This window comes from Panthera leo, chromosome D3 (genome assembly GCF_018350215.1).
Source record: "Panthera leo isolate Ple1 chromosome D3, P.leo_Ple1_pat1.1, whole genome shotgun sequence".
NCBI lineage: Eukaryota > Metazoa > Chordata > Mammalia > Carnivora > Felidae > Panthera > Panthera leo.
This window is the reverse complement of record NC_056690.1, coordinates 38,251,657-38,272,598: the sequence shown is the minus strand read 5'-3', so window position 1 is coordinate 38,272,598 and position 20,942 is coordinate 38,251,657. Positions and strand designations below refer to the sequence as shown.

Below are 20,942 nucleotides of genomic sequence, written 5' to 3'. Positions count from 1 at the left end.
AAAGAAGTGTCAAAAACTGTGTATCGTGATTTGTTTTTGAGCTTTCCAATCCTTGAGCTGCCTTCTCCCCTTTTACCAAGAGGAAAAAATATTGAGAAGAATTAAACATACTCTGTAACTCCAGATTCCAAAGTGGGGTGACGACAGCCTCGTTCCAATAACCTGCACCTTACATTGAAAGCAGAACTTTGGCATTCATAATCACTCCTCAAATTAGCCTTGACCTAGCTCGGCCACGTTAAGAACTTCCATTACCCATAAGCTTTTAACTGCTCTTAATAAAAAATGTTGAGAGTTCTTTGGAAAGCATGTTTATATGTATATAATTAACAGGTACACTTCTCCCTGTGGCTTCTGCCCTAAAACTAATTCTACAATGAATGACATTCCCATACTGAGTAACTTGTGTACGGTCTTGGCAGGATTGCCACGTTTCTAGTGGGAAGGAAATTCTCAATGCTGATGGCTATAGTAGATGCCTGGATGAAATGGAAGGAGGAGCTCACCTTCCCTCCAAGACCTGTGCACTAGTTTATCCACCGGTGGCTTTGAACTAGTTTGGATTATAGGCTTGAGGGAGAAGGATGAGCACTTACTGCGTGTCAGTGCTTCCCAGAGGGAGCTCCGTGCAATAGGCTACATCTCCTGTGTGCTGCCTGAACAAAACAGCAAATAACAACGTCCACTTTCATCATAGAAATAAAAATGCTCCATTCAGAGAAGGTCAGAAAGCTCCCATTATACGGCCCCACCATGAAATGCTAATTGGCTATAACTGCAAGTGTCCATGGTACCTGCCTCTTCAGTGCACTCCAAAGCAGCAGGACAGGAATATACCAGGTTCCACAAGTTCTGGTATATGGACCAGAGATGATGGACACAGCAGGATAAGGAAAGCTTGGGAGTCGTGAGGAGAGAGGTGCCATTAATGGCATTCGAAGCTGGAAAGGACTCAGAGATATTGGGATATATAAAGTTCCAGGTCCCACAGAATCTGAATTCCAGGGGTAAGCTTTTGAATCTTATTTAGGTGTTCCCCATTGGGTTGGGAACCCCTGACCTAGACCATTCTTATATTTGCAAATTAGGAAATGACGGTCTGGGAGGTCAAATCACTTGTGCCGGATCATAAATCATATTATGCCAGTTAGGACAAGAACTCAAGCTTCTTAACTTGCATACCTGTGCTCTATTCACTCTGCTATGCTAATAGGCAACTGCTATATTCAAAACTTGTACAGGTTTATATATGTGAACTTTTAAAATCAACTACTACTCCTAGCTTAAAGAGACAGTTAGGGTAGCCATGCACATGTTAGTCAAATATCTGAAGCAAACAGAATGAAGTCTGGGTGATCCCGCCATGCTACTCAGCAACGGCCGTGGGAACGAGCATGCACAGGGAATCAAAGACCACCACTCCACCGGTCCTCATGTGCTCTTCACAGTGGGAGCACTTTCCTGAGCTGGCAGTGGTCCAGGTATTTTTAAATGCTGTTTGGTCTTCATACAGCATGACCCTGAACTCATGCCAATCATTTTGCCTTATGCTCAGTACATGCCAACTGTCTAGTTCAGAGATGCACTGTGCTGGGCTTAGTGAGACCCACTTCTCAGTAATTGTGACTAACTACACTGTTTGCCTTACTTGCTGAATTTAGAAGCTAACCCTAGAATCAAATGTGAGACTCCACTGTAGTGCTGAGTTTTCCCTGACTGCCTGGCATTGTATAAGATTTGTTTGGAGGTGTTACATAAAAAGAGTCGGCTCCTAATGACTTCCATTACAAAACAGATCCACTGATATGAAGAAGAGACTGATGACTTCAAAGAAAATGATGGAGGATGTTCTTGTCATTGTTAAGAAAACCCACAAACTCCACATTAAAGAATATAAACTTCCACAGCCATTTCTTTTACTCTCTTCTGCAATTCCTTAGGACATAAAGGCTTTAATGTTCAGAAAAATAGTCAAGTAGAGCAGCAATAAAAAGAGTGTAGCAGTATTCAAGGAGAATAATGTCTTGAAAGGAGAGAGGGTCAGTAACCCAGAAGCAAAGTGATACACTCTCAGCAGCCGTGTCCTCACCCTTATTGGCTTTCAACCATTTGGTGATTATAGAAATAACATTCCACATAGAAAATTTCTGTGAAGGAATGATGCAAGAAAAATTAGAAGCATTCTAAAGAATGCTCTAGGGCAGGTGAAATGTAGCAGAAGACAGGCCAGTGGTCATGTCAAATATGATAGGGATAGGCTACTGGCCAGTCAAAGCGGCTCTGACTTTGTGTCTGCAGCTCCTACAATGAGGGGCTCCTATGCACGTCAATCCTTCCATGAGCGGGTCATGCAAGGAAAGATCCAGGGTCAGCACTTCTGGATGCACTAGCGTAAAGAGTTGTGAGCCCAAAGATCCGTGGAGGGTATTCTGACATCTCTTATAATTACAGTATTCGTATGCATTTAGGGAAAATGTATTTCTTTGCAACGAAAAAATATTCTGATTTTTACTCTCTGGTTTGAATGAGTACCAAAGCATATATGAAAAGTAAAATATAAGCTAAAGGCTCTTAGTTTCCAAATATGTTATGGAATTTTCAGTTCTTTAAGTCTGTCATTTGCATTATGCACTGAAGTTTAGCTTTGTGTACATTTCCACTTTGTGATTCTTGGTTGCTTGGAATGCAGAGTGAAATGAAAAAACAAACCAGAATCTCTATGCAGCTTCTTTCATACTGCAAAAATATATTGTTTATTTTACATTTAAAAATATTTCATTCTATTTTAATTCCAATGGGTCATTTAAGGATATATCCAGTGGACAGATATATTTCAATCTTTCTTTCTTTTTAATGTTTATTTAATTTTGAAAGCACGACAGAGCACAAGCAGGGGAGGTGCAGAGAGAGAGGGAGACACAGAATCCGAAGCAGGCTCCAGGCTCTGAGCTGTCAGCACAGAGCCCGACGCAGGGCTTGAACTCACAAATCCCGAAATCATGAGCCAAAGTAGGACGCTTAACCAACTGAGCCACCCAGGCGCCCCTTTTTTCAATCTTTCTAACACCATGAAAGACAAGTGAACAAAACATCTCCAAGATGCTAACACCACTAGGCTTGTCTGTAAAGCAACACCCGGAGTTGCCCTCACATACTCCCCATCCCCATTCTGATCCCCAAGTTTAAAAATGACCTTGGTGTGACTAGCATCTTGGGAGGCAGAATTCCACTCTTTTCACACTGAATCAGGTGCCTGTGGCAGCAGAGAGATCCTGTAACACCTCCTGTGTGACCTGCCCCGAGCCCCCCCAGGGTGCCTGTTCATGGGCCATCTCCCTTTCCCAGCTGCACCACCCACCGTGGTCACCAGTGCTAAACCATGTCCTACAGGACCTTCTGACTCTGGCACAGAGCTTAATACAGTCGAGAATGCCAAAAAAAAAAATTCTTTGTTCAGTGACAACTCCAACACTACCCTCTAAGATGGTAAGCCCTTCCTCAAGCAATATTCTTAGGCAATCTGTTGATCACTCAAGGTTTCCATTGTCTGGACCTGTAGGGCAATGTAGAGGTAGGGCTGCAACAACTGCATCTCGTCCCTTTCCCTCTCCTTGGAGGACATTGAAGTCTTCTGGATAGGGTTAAAACTCTTGCTGAGAAATCCTGAAAGGTCTGCTGCCCAACACAGGGTCTCCACTGGACATCTATGTGTTGACATCCACAGATCTATGGCCAGATAGGACCCAAACACTGGGACAGGGTGAGAATACGTTTTGCTTTATTGTCAAACCACCTGAGGTATGCCATGACTTTTAGAAGTTAGTATGCATTTGCATTAAGTGCCAGTAACTTGGAACAGAGCAGTGCCTTGATGAGATACAATCTCCCAGTGTCTGTAATAGGATAACTAAGACCACCCTGTCACATTTCATTTCAATAACTGTGAACAGTAGCAAATGAAGTCATTTAGCTATGATGAGAAAATAATCTGCAAAACTGTTCTGAGCTAGCATCAGACACCCAAACATCGAATTTTAGAACAAAGTAAATGAATTCTGCCCTCACACCTCCAGAAGGTAGAGCACACAGGATAAGCACTTCACCAAGGAACATTTAAAACAGATAATATCATTAAGACTGTAAGTACATTTTGAAATGTATTATTTTTCCTTGATAAGTCTATCATGTAAATCTGTAATTAGGGACTTCTAAAATAGCTAACTTTTTTTAAACACAATATGCTGTAATTGTCTATTAAGTCAATGAGTACTTAGGGACTCTTAAAACTGCTGATTACTTGCTTGCTGGATTTTGGAAGAACAAGTACTAAAGACTCCTTATAAAATTATCTTTAGAAAAGAAGGAAATTGAAAATGTGCTGTTACCTGGCTAAATTAATCTTTTTTTTTTTTTCCTCAGAATGACATCTATCCATCATCAGATTGATTATTCCAGATCAGGACTAGAACCACACTAAGTCTTATTTAATAATCTATGTGACTTTCCATCTCCAACAGAAAAAAAAAAAAAAAAAACTTTTCTAGTTCCACAGGGTCCCAAATGTTCATCAAAGGGGCTTCATTAATCATTCAGTTCTTACTGCAGATTTCATTATTTTTTTCTCACTTACCAGGATAAACCACGTGCCAGGACATTTGGTATATTTACAAGTCATTCTGTTATATTTATACATCAGCTGAGTAATGAACCAAATGGGAAAATGAGCTATATTCCTTCTCGAGTTATGTTCTATTATGCTTGTTTATGCTTAACAGTTAAATAAATTAGCAATGTTCACAAGGTCTTTAATACAAATAATAATAAAGGTTATAGATACTATTACTACTGTTTGTAATACTATGCTATTAATGTGCAATTTAACTTCATAATAATGCTATGTTTAATTTATTTGGTAATCAAGCATCATAATTACTTCCAAATATAAATCAAACAGAAGCTAAAGAAAGAACAATGACAAAATTATTCAGACATGGAAGCCAGCTAGGAAATCTTCTTTTTCTGCCTGTCAACTTCCTACTCATGGAAGTTCTCTTTGTTAGCAGTGGGAGTGTTTCAGCCTATCTTTTTGCTACTAGGCCGGACTGGACTAATTCCACAGCTACTACTCAAGAATTCCCTCCATAAAGGTGGCAGGTGAGAGCCCAAGGTGGCCTCTAGAGATGCTTTGGCATAAGTGACTAACCAACTCTTAGAGAAATAAACAGATAAATAAGAAATACTGGCAGACACAACACTCTTCATCCTTCCACCTATAAGCTTACAGTGTCATGGGGACTACTGACAAAACACAAGGAAACAGATCCTTAAAATGACTGCATATTATGAAATGCACTATGGAGAAAAGGAAGTGGTGAAATGGAAGTGGTGGTTGTTCTTTAGGTTATGTGGCCAGGCAAGGCCTTTCTCAGAAGGGACCATTAGAGATGAATTCTAAAGAGTATGAAAGTGTCATCTATTAGAAGAGCAGATAGACCATTCTGGACAGAGACAAGAGCATATGCAAAGGTCCTGGGGTGTAAATAATTTGTGTTTAAGAAATTTAAAGAAATGGGGTGCCTGGGTGGCTAAGTTGGTTAAGCGTCCAACTTCAGCTTAGGTCATCTTCTCACAGTTCGTGGATTCAAGCCCCGCGTTTGGCTCTCTGCTGTCAGAGTACAACCCACTTCAGATCCTGTCCCCTTGGCTCTGCCCCTCCCCTCCTTGTACGCATGCATGCATGCTCTCTCTCTTTCTCAAAAATAAATAAACATTTAAAAAAAGAAATCGAAAGAAAGGAGTGCATGGAGGAGACGAGAGGTGAAAGGAAGACTAAGTCAGGGGTGTGTGTACTCACATTCCTTCTTCTTGCATTTCCTCTTCTGTTCACATTCCCCCCTCGTTAGACTAGCACTGGGGTGGGCATTTGTTTATGAATAGGGAGCTAGTCAGCTATTTGCTTCCTTTGGTACACTAGGGGGTAGCTGCACATCTTTAGGAAAAGATCCCACATGGCAGAAGGTAATGACATAGCAGTGGCCAGTGGCCAAGTTAATGAGCCCAAGGCCATACCTCTGCTTTTCTTTTTCATGGACCAATCTAAGTTATTTATTTAAGCCATCTCCTGCCATAAGCAAAGGGATGGAAATTAGTATACTGTTCATCATTTGATACGAGTAAGGAAGGTGAGCTTAAGGTCCTATATACTTTTCTGGTCCATGTGCAGAGTCATGATCCACACGAGTGCTGTGGTCCCCAATGGGTAGCGGTCCAGGTTCTCTTTATGCATCTTCATAGCCAGTTGGAAGTGGATTCACATGACAGTTAGGAATAGAGTATGATTACCATCTCCCCAGGGAAAGGACGTGGACTTGATGAGGAGATAGGGGTAGGGATGAACTCTGGTTTTTCGTGCTCTGCATGATGTGATTTCAGGAAGACATTCAGCACGCACACTCCCACACTGGGGAGTGCTAGAAGGAGGTGAGGGCCTTCCACACATGAGGTGAGTCATCCTCACTGTGGGTGCCCCTTGACATGGACTGCCCCAGCTATGTGCCCGACTGCCCCAGCAGCCCAGGCACCTGGGGCAAAGCTGCCACTGCCATTTTCAACCTGGACCTTGATAAGCCCGAGGCCATACTTCTGTGTTGACACAACTTGTGTGGGACACAGAAGAGACCCAGAAGTTCTCCTATGCCTCAGTAAGGAGGCACAGGGTCTAGGTGAGCAAGAGCCTGGCCTCAAGACAAAGCCACATAAAGAGAGATTTGGGGGGAGGGGGGCGCCTGGGTGTCTCAGTTGGTTAAGTGTCCCACTCGTGGTTTCAGCTCAGATCATGATCTCACAGTTTGTGAGTTTGAGCCCCACATCCGCCTCCACGTTGACAGTGTAGAGGCTGCTTGGGATTCTCTCTCCCTCTACCTCTGCCCCTCCCCTGCTCATGCTCTCTCTCAAAAATAAATAAATAAAAACTTAGAGAGAGAGAGATTTGGGGACTGGAGCAAACAGCTGGGATCACATGACTTGGGGAAGTCTCTTGAGGCACTAACCTGGCAAATTCCTCCCAGGTCCAATCAGGATTGCTCCTTATGGACAAGTAGGGCTCATCCTCTTCCCTGGACGCAGCTGCACACCCTGTGGGCTGTCGATTACCACCAATGATGTGCAGTTACTGCAGACCCTCCATGTATGAGACTGCACTGTATGGCAGTGTAATCTAGTTTTACTTTTGCCACCCTCTTCGAAGCCATCATGCTTCATGCAACACCGCTGATGCTGCAAAACAGAGGAGGTGCCCCTTTCTGGAAACCCAGACTCAGCAGCTCCACAGGCCCGTCCGAGGCTGGGGTGAACACCTTCCTGTCTAAGTGAGGGGGAGGGGGTGGGGAGACTGATACAATCATAAGGGAATATATTGTAGGGTTCAGGCAAGTCAGAAAGTGCATCGTGATCAGGACCAGACACCCACTTCTGTCTGGAACAGGTGCTGCAAACCACTGCATCCACACCTGCACGTGGTAGGCTGGGGCACGACGAGCGGTGAGTATTGTCAGGTTCGTGTCGTACAGTCACATCTCTGGTAACTCCTAAGGATAAAGCACTTTTCTGAGGTTTGCTTGGGCTTCCTGAGCATATGGATCAAATCCTCTCTTGCATCTACTTATTTTTATATCCACGCTGAGAGAGCAGCTCCGTTCCCCTCAAGTTTGTGGGCACAAATGGTGAAGCCAACTGTGTCCGACAGGATGGCACCAGCATCGAGGGTCCTCACCCTGGGGGGCTGAGTGGCCGGCCCTGTCACTCCACACTCCCACCAGCACTTGTCTCTGCATGGCGGTTGCCATTTCAGGAAAAAAAAAAAAAAAACAACTTCATACGTACCCTGGCGAGAAAAGTCTATAGTTATCAGGTGGCACATCCAAATCTAATTTATTTAAAAAAAAAGGTTCTCTGTTCTCCACTAGATCTACCATATTAGAGGCATTGGAGTCAGTCATATTTTTATGTTATTATTTTTATTCCTACTTTAAAACATTAGCAAAGCATTTCCACGCAATCAGATATTTTATTCTGTCGAGCTCCGATTTCTAAAACAGTGTTTACAACAAGGGCTGAAGGAGCAGGAAGGGGGAACTAAGTACAGGAGGATTACGTTTATAAAATGTACAAAGTGAGGCAAACACCAAGCAAATTGGACAAATATTCACCAAGGCCCCACCCTGCAGGGAGGACACAGGCTGAATCATCCCAGCCCATGGTAGGAAGGAGCACGTGGGGCGTGGGGCAGGAGACAGCGCCACCAACTGGCTCATCACATCCTGGACTCTTCTACAAGCATTTTCTGACTTGCATTTACCACCTGCAAGAGTGCGTGCATTCCAAGGAGCAAAGGTGAGTAACACAAAAACCCTGCTCCACGGGATCTTGTAGTCTAAAAGGGAAGCCATCCATTCACTTGCTCATTCATTCATTCATTCATTCAGGCCTATGTCTTCAGCTCCAAGTCTGCATTACTCTTTGGAGGTGGTATAGACTGTGCAATGGAAGACCAACAGGGGCACGGGTCCCTGCCACCATGGGAGAGGTATTCTAGTAATGGAGAAGGGGTGACAACAGAAACAAATAAGCATATTGTATTACGCTGGCCTGTGACATGTGGCATCCAAAACACAAAGACATCTGAGGAGTTAGAGAATGGCAGAGTTGTTGTCCGTGGACAGCTTGGGCAGAGAAGTCATCTCTGGGAGGGGATACCTGAAGAAGCCCAGGGAGCATGTGGCAGCACAAAGTTCCAATCCAAGGGGACAACAGAGGCAGCAGTGGCAGTAAGGCTGGTGTGCTGCAGATATGGTGAGGGCCAGAGCGGCAGGCGCCCCTTGAGCAAAGACAAGAGTGGAAATCCCTGCTAGGGGCCCCTGGGGCATTCGAGGGGTAAGTAAAGATAGCGTAGGATGGCAGGGGTGGAGACGATTCATCTCCCTGGGGATGTCACATGAAATTTGGGAGAGAAGGTCACCCACCTTCTGCCCAAATGCTAGCAGATAAGCACTAGGCACAAGGAATATAGACCCTACCCAGAGGCAAGAAGCTGAGAGTGTAGACTAAGAAGAGAGGTAGAAGGAGATGTGAAAAAATACCATTGCTAAATCAGGGATAAAAGAAGGGAAAACTGTGTTTCACAGAGAAGGCTCAGGTGAGCGGCCGGTTTATATCCATTTGGTTTGACAACGACAAAGCTAGTGAACAACTCAGTAAGAATACTTTCATTTCACTGTGGTATGTTTACGACTGTGATATTGTGATTTACAATAAGAAATATATACTTAGTCTTCCTCCTTGTCTTGGCACAGAGCTCCTAAAACCCTTGCAATTGCTTGCCAAGAGAGCAATAGAGGTCTTTTGTTATGCTAATGATGCGAGTTTGGGAAAGCACCTAAGGCTGGAGGCTGACTGCCAGTGCAGCCAACCAGTGATTACAGGACTGGAACTTTCCCTCCCACTCCTGGAGATGGGGAGGGCTGGAAAATTGAGTTCAACACCAATGGCCAATGATCTAATCAATTGTGCCCATGGAATGAAGCCTCTATTAAAAACCAAAGGATAAGGTTCCTCTGAACCTTACCAGCCACTGGGCTGGGAGACATATGGAGACTTGTGGAGAGTGTCTAGTCTGGAGAGAGCACGAAGTTCTGTGTCCCTTGCCCTATGCATCTCTTCCATCTGGCTTCTATTCCTGAATTACATTCTTTTATAATAAACAGATCATCTAATAAGTAAAATGTTTTTCTGAGTTCTGGGAGACACTCTAGCAAATTAATTGAACCCAAGCAGTGGGTCATTGGAACCTCTGATCTATATATAGCTAGAAGCACAGGTGATGACCTGGACTTATGACTGGCATCTGAAGTTGGGGGTTGGAGCAGTCTTGTAGGACTGAGCCCTTACCCTGTGGAGCCTGACGCTTACTCTAGGTAAGCACTGTCAGAATGGAGTTGAATTGCAGGACACCCAGCCAGTGTTGAAAAATTGCCTGGTGTCAGGAAAAAAGTGACACATCAGAATTAGGTGCAGAATTGCAATGTATTCAAATTTTTATTTTAAGGAACAGCAAAGTTCTTTAGTTCAGTTTAATGGGGCTTATAGGGAGTGCTAATCTTAAATCTAAATCAGTAATTCTAAATGTTTCAAACTATCCTAAACATTAGTCAATATTCACTCAGAGATCAGCAACCCCTTTATGGATAGTATAATTATAACAAGTACCTAGAAGAAAACCACACTGGTTGTTTAAGTTTTAGGAAATAAAGTCAACTTCCAATTTTCTAGATCAATGAAGAGAAATGGCATGGGAAGCAAATGTGCCTGCACTCTTCACCCCAGCCCTACTATTTTACTGAAAGGCCAGCATGAGCCAGACAACTGAAAGCAGCCATTAAGGTACTTAATCACAAGGTTGCTCAATCCTCAGTCGGTTAAGCATCCGACTTTTGATTTCCGGTCAGGTCACGGTCTCACAGTTTCATGAGTTCAAGCCCCATGTTGGGGTCTGCGCTGACAGCGCAGATTCTCCCCCTCTTCTCTCTGCTCCTTCCCTGCTCGCACTCTCTCTGCCTTTCTCAAAAATTAAAAATAAATAAATAAATAAATAGGTATTTAAACACGCAAGCCTGCAAGTCTTTGCAGAGGCAAAGTAACTTGCTCGGAGACACAGAGTCAGCCAGAGTAGAATGAAAATTTAAATCCAAGATTTTTCTAGCTCCAAAGTCCATCATCTTACTTCTCAAATTTGGTGAATTTCCAAAGCAAGAACTATTGGAAATCCCATTGCCCAATGGGGTAGGTAGTCTAGGTAGCTAATTCACAATATAATAAAAGAAATGAGATCTATTAAAAGAAATTTAGCATCAAATGTGACTGGGATTACAGTTTCCAAATGATCTGACTGAAAAGATTGTCAAAAGGCAATTCTGTAGAAGACCGAGGTAGGCATGGTTTTTTGGTTCTGGTGTTTTTAAACCTTTTCAAAGACATTCAGGGAATGCAAAGCACAACAGAAAGCTCTTGACACCTTAGTGCTTTATCTTAGGTATTTAATTTTGATTCTAAGGGTAGAAAAAGTCCACCATGAAAGACTATGCATAAGATAAAACAGACAAATCATGCCTTAATGGCATGAGAAAAGGAGAGTTTCATCTGACGGTGGAACACTGGGTGAACTGCAGCTGAGCTGGGTGTGGTGGGTAGGAGGAAATCCGCACCCAACCATACAAACTGGTGCTCTGAATGGGAACTCTGAACTTTTCATTCTCAAGTGGCTTTTCACAGTTAACCTTTTCAATAACTTACATTAGGCCTCAGAGACTGAATGCTATGAATTATTGAATATTATATTGCAAAAATACACTGTACATTTTTGCAGAAGCTTGGGCTATATAACATGCATTATACCTTGGTTCAATGTCTGCAATGAGTATAAATATATGAATTAAATGGCATTAGAAAAATAGAAATGAACTAAAGTAACTAGAAAAAATGGAAACGAACTAAAGTAACTACCACTCACGTAGAAAAACAAAATTTTAATAAATCGAATAAAATTTGTACTAGAGCCAACAGATTCTAATTTTACTTATGCTTGTGCCATTTCCATCTCTAAAGGGGCCACCATTTTCCCTCCACTGGTCCAGATGCTCTGTGCTCTTCTGGGCCCAGGTCAACACCATTCTTAGAGGCCTGGCTGGACTAGCCCTGTGTCATTCTGCTCTCTCTTTAAAAACACATTTAGAAACATAGCAATGTACATTTAGTTTTCACTCACTCATCAGCAGCTATAAGATTTTATTCTATTTCATATATTTGCAAACTACAGCTCCCTCAAACATAAATGGGAAGCTCATGGAAGAAAAAATTCATTATATATATATATATATATATATATATATATATATATATATAGAGTTTTTTTCTTCCTCTGTTTCCAAAGCATTATAATACTGAGTCAAGGGAAAAAGAACCAAGGGAAAAATATTCATAACAAAATATAGATGAGAACATGGATTTAAAAGGTGTCTTCCTCATATTTTCTTTTAATTGTTCTTATTTTCACAGAATACCACTACCAGGCAACCTGTGTGATGCTTTTTGTAAAATTTCACTAGACTATATCAATAAAATAGATAAAGTTCAAGTTGGGTACAGCCTCCATAAAATGGTAGAATACATAAGATGACCTCTAAGATTTTTTTCCAAACCTTAAATTTTTAGTATTCTTTGCAATGTTTGATCTATAAATCTATTGTATCATATACAATAAAGTACTGAGGCAATTGTTGAGTCACATAAATATAACAAAAGTAAAACAAAAGAGTGTAAAAAATATATGAAAGTTAAAATATCTGAAAATACCTTAAAATACTTGCAAATTAATGTCGGTAAGGGACTTCATCTGCTCGTATATGAGAAAACGCTGCGTGAGGTTTTATAGATCTATGTAGACACAATTACTTTGATCTGATTTTCAAAGATCCTGGACATTAGAACTTTAGTTTGAATTATATGAGTAAATAAGATCAACTCTTCGACTTAATATAGCACTCAGCAATAAAAACTGATTTGATTTGGTTGATTATGCAAACACGATCCATAAAAGACATCAGAATAGGATGCTACACGTAATTCCTACTGTAGAACAAGTGTTCCTACCCGCTCCTTACCACCCAGGAATTTGACACCAGCTGAGGGGGTGACTTTTCTGTAAAGAAAGCTAATATATGGAGGAATGTATAGAAAGTGCTGTATTGGCTTCAAAATCTTATAAGGCCAATGGTCAAGGTGTTAGGAGTAATTCTGTTTGGGATAAATGAAATAATTCTGCTTTGGGAAGAGTAAGGTATGGCAGCGAGTAAAGCACAGATTGTGAAGCACCTTGTGTATGTGCAAAGAAAGGAGCCTGTCAGATACTGGATGCCAAGGGAGAGCTTTAAGAATGGAAACCCATGTCAACTATACTTCAACAAAAAAAGAATGGAGATAATGAGGTCAGATTTGAGTTTTATACAGACAATCACAGGAAAGACATCAGCAAAGATAATCATGAAGCTGTTGCAACTGTCAACAGACCTTCACACTTTGTTTTGTTAGATATCTTGACCAAAACATTCGTTTCTACTTTCCAGTGGGGAAAAAATAATTCAGTGATTGATAAATAAATAAATAAATAAATAAAAGAATACATTTTGGAGTAGCATTGTGTGTATGTTGGGGGATGTTACAATTACAATTAATAATGATTTATCCAAACAATTTATAACAAAAAAGCAAGCACAGCAGTAAATGAATATCCTGGCCAACTGGAGGTAGCCAATTCTCCCAAATTATAGGGATTCCAATTACCTTAAAAATGAATACAGAAAATGGGAATCTTGTAATATTGCCAAAAAAACAGGGAAGTCAAACTTAAGAAATTTTGATAACTGAAGGTATTTTTTAAAAGCCACATCAAGAGAGGTGAGAGGAGCAACGAAGTGGTCCAGTCAGGATCCACACTCCCAGCACAACAGCCCACAAGCAGGAAGGATATGAAAAACACAGAGATCCTCCCTGAGGAGCAAAAGGTTCAAGTCCCCATCAGGCACCCCCTGTCCTGAGGACCCACACCAGGACGAAGAGCCCCCATAATGTCTGGCTTTGCAAATCAACAAGGCTTAACTCTAGGAAAGCCAGAGAACTCTAGGAAACCAAGACTCTACTCTTAAAGGGCAGGCGCACAAGCACACTCAGTCGGAGACACAGCATAGAGGCAGCCCTTTAAGAAGCACCTGAACCATAATCTCCATCATAATGGAGACTTACTGACTCAGTCTAGGACATTTGCCAGAGGGGCAGGGATCTGTAGGAACTTTCTGGAGGAAAAGAAGCACAGGGGGGCACCATTTTTCTTACCCTCCTTCTACCATGGTGACTGAGAGCTGGCAAGTGCCATTTCTGATGCTGTCCATCAACCCTGCCAACACTAGTCATCCTGTCCTGGTGATCCTCTGCAGGTCTGCTCTGCCCAACATGCCCCTCCAAACCAGCTCCCCCTCTGCCACATTGGCAGGCAGCCTCAACTGGGTTTGGCACTCCCCCACTCCCCCAAAGTGGTTCCTGCCCCCACTGCACCCAGCAGGTGGCCTTAGCTGGGACCAGCATCACCAAAAGAAACTCCCAGGGGGCTCCTGGGTGGCTCAGTCAGCTGGGTTTTTGACTCTTGATTTCAGCTCAGGTCATGATCTCACAGTTTATGGGATCGAACTACGTGTTGGGCTCTCCGCCGACAGCGTGAAGCCTGCTTGGGATTGTCTCTCTCTCTCTCTGCCCTTCCCCTACTAGCATGCTCTGGCTCTCTCTCTCTCAAAATAAATAAACTGAAAAGAAGTAACATTGATATAAAATTTTTAAAAATTTAAAAAATAAAAGCAACTCCCAGAAAAGGGTACACCAGAACCAGAATCAAACCAGGAAATGCAGAGGTGTCCCCCTACAGCAGCTCCAGCCCTGATGCACCTGGTGAGCAGTCACAGCCTGGACTGATGCACCTCAGAATGGCTCCCACCCTCACGGGATGGGGGTATGTATCTACAACAGTCACAGCCCAGACACAAGAGAAGACACATGCAGCCCACAAAGGCGACACCCTGGGAACCTGGTTCTGGTGAGCAGAGAGGATTGTGCTTCTGAGCCCTACAGGACACCTTCTATATACAGCCACTTTTTTAAGACTGGGAGACATACTGACCTACCTAATATAGAGAAATGAACACAGATTGGCAGGCGAAATGAGGAGACAGACAGAGAGAGAGAGAGATGTTCCAAGTCAAAGAACAAGACAAAAATCTCAAAAAAAAAAAAAAAAGAATTAAATGAAATAGGTATAAGCAATCTACCTGATAAAGAGTTCAAAGTCATGGACATAAAGATCCCACACTTGAAAACAGAGTAGATGAATACAATTAGAACTTCAAAAAAGAAATAGAAAATATAAAAACGAATCGATTAGAGCTGAAGAATACAATAACTAAAGTGAAAATTACATGAGATGGAATCAACATCGGATTAGAGGATACTGCCAAATGGATCAGCAATCTGGAAGACAGGGTAGTGGGAATCACCCAAGCAGAACAGCTAAAAGAAAAAAGAATTAAAAAAAATAAGAAGAGTTAAGGGATCTCTGTAACAACAAACTAATGTTCACATTATAGGGGTCCCAGAAGGAGAAGAGAGAGAAAAGGGGGTGGAAAACTTACTTGAGGAAATGAGAGCTGAGGGATGTCTGGGTGACTCGACTGGTTGAGCATCCGACTCTTGATTTCAGCTCAAGTCATGGTCTCATGGCTTGTGAGTTTAAGCCCCGTGTCAACCTACAGCTCAGAGCCTGCTTGGGATTTTGTCTCCCTCTCTCTCTGCCCCTCCCCACTCGTGCTCATGCACTTTCTCTCTCCCTCTCTCTCTCTCTCTGTCTCAAAAATAAATAAATAAATGTTAAAAAAAAGAAATAATAGCTGAAATCTTCCCTAACCTGGGGAAGGAAACAGACACCCAGGTCCAAGAAGCACAAAGGAACCCAAGGAGGCCCACACCAAGACACATAGTAACTACAGAGGCAAAAATTAAAATTAAAGAGATGATCAACTAATGACATAGAAGAGAACACCCATTAGACTATCAGCTGATTTTTCAGCAGAAACTTTTCAGGCCAGAGGGAATGGCAGGATATAGTTAAACTGAAAGGGAAAAACCAACAACCAAGAATACTCTACCTAGCGAGGTTACCATTCAGAATTGAGGACAGGGAAAGCATTTCCCAAACAAACAAAAGTTAAAGAAGTACATTCCCACTAAAGCTCCACACAAGAAACGTTTAAAAGGACTTATTCAAGCAGAAAATAAAAGGTCATAAATAGAAGAAAATTGTTAAAGAAAAATTTGCAGTGAGAAAAGAAAATATAGTAAAGGTAATGGATCAAACACTTATAAAGATACCATGGAGGTTAAAAGACAAAAGTAGTAAAATAAACTATATCTACAATCATTAGTTGAGGGATATACAAAATAAAAAGATATAAAATATGTCAAAAACAAAACATAACAGAGAGGAGTAAAAATGCAGAATGCATTCAAATTTAAGTGATCATCAACTTAAAATAGACTTCTGTATACACAGGGTATTATAATATGAACCTCATGGTAACCACAAAACAAAAACCTATAATACATACACATGCAAAAGAGAGAGAGACAGAAAGAGAGAGAGAGAGAGAGAGAGAGAGAGAGAGAGAGAGAGAAGACGTTCCTGAGTGGCTCAGTTAGTTGAGCATTTGACTCTTGATTTTGGTTCAGGTCATGATCCCAGGGATGTGGGATCAAGCCCTTTGTCAGGCTCTGTGCTGAGCATGAAGCCTGCTTGAGATTCTCTCCCTCTCTCTCTCACTCTCACTCTCACTCTTTCTCTCTCTCTCCCCCTCTGTCCCTCTTCCCAACTCTCTCTGTCTCAAATAAAAATAAATAAATAAATAAATAAATAAATAAATATCCAAATATAACACTAATAAAAATCATCAAACCACAAGGGAAAAGAGCAAGAAAGGAACAGAGAAGAAATACAAAAACAACCAGAACACAATTACTGAAATAGCAGTAGGTACATACCTATCAATAATTACTTTAAATGGACTAAACACCCAATCAGAAGGCAAAGGGTGGCTAAATGGACCAATAAAACTCACATGACCCATCTATACGCTGCCTATAAGAGACTTAGTTCAGACCTAAAAAACACAGACTGAAAGTGAAGGAATGGAAAAAGATAGTCCACGCAAATGGAAATTAAAAGAAAGGAGGGGTAGCAATACCCCCTGTCATATAACAGAGAAAATACACTTTAAAATAAAGATCATGACAATAGACAAATAGCGCATTACATAGTAATAAAGGGATAAATCCAACAAAAGTCTAACAATTGTAAACATGTATGCACCCAACATAGAATTACCTAAATATATAAAGCAAGTATTAACAGACATAAAGGGAGAAATTGACAATAATACAATAATAGTAGGAAACTTCCATACCCCATTTACATCAGTGGATATAGCATACAGACAGAAAATCAATATGGAAACAGTGGCCCTAAACAACACAGTAGATCACATAGACCTAATAGATATATTCAGAACATCCCATCCCCAAACAGCAGAATGTATGATCTTTTCAATTGTAGATGGAACATTCTCTAGAATAAACCACATGTGGGGCGCCTGGGTGGTTCAGTCAGTTTGGCTTCTGACTTCAGCTCAGGTCATGATCTCACAGCTGGTGGGTTTGAACCCCACGTCAGGCTCTGTGCTGACAGCCTGGAGCCTGGGGTCTGCTTCGGATTCTGTGTCTCCCTCTCTCTCTCTGGCCCTCCCCTCTCATGCTCTCTGTCTCTCTCTCTCAAAAAATAAATAAACATTTTAAAAAACTTAAAAAAAAAGAATAAACCACATGTTAGGTCACAAAACAAGTCTCAATAAATTTAAGAAGATTGAAATCATATGAAGCATTTTTCCAAACACTAGAAATAAATTACAAGGGGAAAAGAACTATACATGTAGACCTAAATATAAGACCCGAAATCATGAAAATTGTAGAAAACATGGGCAATAAACTGCTAAACATGGGTCTTAAGCAATAATTGTTTTGGATTTGTCTCCTCAGATAAGGGCAACCAAAACAAAAATAAACAAATGAAATTGTACCTACCTAAAAAGCTTCTGCATGGGGAGGGAAACCATCAACAAAATGAAGACAACCTACTGAATGGGAGAAGATATATGCCAACAGTACACCCAATAAGGGGTTAATATCCAAAATATATTTAACAAAATTCACACAACCTACACCAAAACCCCCAAACAAATCCAATTAAAAAATGGGCAGAAAACCTCAATAGATATTTTCCCAAAGAAGACATCCAGATGGCCAACAGACACATGAAAAGATGTTTAATATCACTAGTCATCAGGGAAATGCAAATCGAAACCACAATGAGATAATATCTCACACTAGCCAAAATGGCCAGTATCAAGAATACATGAAATAGCCAGTGCCGGTGAGGTTGTAGAGAAAAGGGAGTCCTTGTGCACTCCTGGTGGGAACATAAACTGGTGCAGCCACTATGGAAAAAGTATGGAGGTTCCTCAAAAAACTAAAAATAGAACTACCATATCAGCCTGCATTTCCACTTCTAAGTATTTATGTGAAGAAAACCAAACATTAACTCAAAAAGTGATATGTGCTCCTATGTTTATTGCAGCATTATGTACAGTAGTCAAGATATGGAAGCAGCCCAAGTGCCCATTAACAGATGAATAAAGAAGATGTGGCACATATATATAAAGTGGAATATTACTCACTCATAAAAAGATTGAAATCTTGCCATTTGCAACAACAGGGACCTAGAACGTATTATGCTGAATTAAATAAGTCAGAGAAAAAATAAATACCACATAATTGCACTCACGTGTGGAATCTAAACAAACAAAACTAAACAGAAACAGACTCATAAATACAGAGAAAAAACTGATGGTTGCTAAGGGGGAAGGGATTGGGGGGTGGGTGAAATAAGTAAAGAGGATTAAGAGGTACAAATTTCTAGTTATAACACAGGTCATGAGGATATCAAGTACAGCATAGGGAATATAGTCAATAATACTTTAATAACTTTGTATGGTGACAGATGGTGACTACACTTACAATGATCACTCTGTAGTATATATAAATGTCAAATCACTACAATGTATACATGTGTCAACTATAATTAATGTAAATAAATGTAAGTAAATAAATGAATAGAAAGAAAGTAAAAGAAAGTAGGGAGGGAGAGAGGGAGAGATAGAGGGAGGGAGGGAGAGAGGAAGGAAGGAAGGAAGGAAGGAAGGAAGGAAGGAAGGAAGAAATGAAAACATTTGGAAAACTCTAATCACATTAATTTTAGCACAATTTCAGGTTTTGTAATCCTTAATAAATCACATAATTTCATGTAAAAATGATAATCTATAGACTGTGATATCATTTCCTGACAGCAGCCAGCACCAGTTCAGGACATACTTTGGGGCTAGGTAGTTTTTAAAGTATTGTGTGCATTTATCTCATTTATCATTATACATTTTTGAGATAGGCACATAATATTATTATCTCCATTTCCTAGATGAGGAAACAGGCATAGACAGTCAGTCACACAGCTATGTGAGCAGTAAAACTGAGATTCAAATCCAAGCACTCTGACTCCAGGTTCCACATTTCTAACTGATAGACTATATTGCCTCTAGAACCTGAATTTTGAGATCTTAGGCTTTTCAGGAGGATGTATGCAACTCACTAACTAGCAGTCTGCAAGTCACTGAACTTTGATGAGAGATCAAATGCAATGGACCTGGGAGGGAGCAGGCAGGGGTCAGAGATAGATTTTGGAGAAATTAAGTTAGAGGATCAATAAGACTTGGTGACTGATTGTACATGGGGTGTGGGGTGTTGGAAGGGTTGGGGGGGGGCAAGTCCAGGATGACTCTGCTTAAGAAGTAGGAACTTTGAAAGCAAGTAGGAACTATAGTAGAAAAGCAAGATTTTTGGCTTGGGATGGAGTTCAGTTTGATCCACAGACTTTGGGATATTTATGAGACACTCAGTTTGAGAAGCTGGTTAAGGAGTTTGACAAGGGAGCAGGTAATGGATGAGATGGAGTGGAGTCAAGAGAGGGTGTCCCTGTCCCTGGAATGCTGACCCATTCCTACTTACACTGAGACCATTCCTACTTGAGAAAGTTACTGTGTGAGGGATAGATGTGTGCACGTCCATGTGGGAAAAGGGGGAGGTTAACATAAAATGAGAAACATCTCCCTGACATACTGGGATGTGAAATCATGGAGAGTTAAAAGTGGAAATCAGAAAACACACACACACACACACACACACACACACACAGAGCACAAATCCTAACACTTTTCCCCCAACATAGAACTGACCATGGTCTCTGGGTTTTACATTCTGTATGTACAGACTCCACACTTGCTAACACACTCTAAGTTAAGTAAGGACCTGCACTTTCTTAACTTTGTAGTTTTTGAAGCACCCAGCACAATGTAAAGATGTCATGTTAGCAAGTCGGGAACGCTTCTCACTTCTATCAGTTCAGGAATTCTTCTCACTCCTATAAGTTAAGGAACTACTTCAAAGATGCAATTAGTACTTGAGGTTCTAGCATCATGGGGCTGGCTCAATATAAGATAACCTCATTAACAGAATAATACGCTCGCCATTATCCCAAGAAACCAACAGAAAAACACCAGAAGCAGTGAGGGAACAAAACAAACAAAAGAATGGAGAGCCTGCACATGTGTCTGGAACCAGCTATTAGTCATGTCAGCCTCATCTGGTAGAAAGAATCCTTCAGACAAAAGAATGAGATATTTTGGTTCAAGGTTCATTAAAATTTAGAGTGGTTAATTTCCTCTTTAACTTTAAGTAGCCAGAAAGAAAGAAATAATGAAAATACCAATATAACAGAGGACTTTTTTCAACTAACTTTTTTAATTGCTGAAATTTAAAATATCTATTTTTTTCTAAAACTTTTTGAAATATAATCTATAAAAGAAAATTAATTAAGATGGGATGTTTAAAAAAAAAAAACCAAAATGCACGTCAGCTAAAATCAATGGCCCAAGTTCAATGGATTTGGACTGGGTTAAGTTTCCCAAACTAAAATGTAGAAAATAAAGATTCTCCTAGACAACACTATCAAAATAATTCCTTAATTATTATTATAACTTTTTAAAAATATAAAGCACACTCTTTTGAGGCTTAATTATGAATAATTACAGCATAGCTGTAGCACTGATTAGTCAATTCACCTATCTGATATTTAG

General features: G+C 40.9%; 1 protein-coding gene and 1 pseudogene across 18 annotated transcripts in view; both read right to left on the bottom strand.

The window, feature by feature from the left end:
- Positions 1–20,942, bottom strand: part of L3MBTL4 (L3MBTL histone methyl-lysine binding protein 4) — a 448,782-nt gene that overhangs the window by 172,572 nt on the left and 255,268 nt on the right. The gene's annotated exons all lie outside the window — the stretch shown is intronic.
- Positions 6,279–6,605, bottom strand: LOC122203966 (annotated as a pseudogene).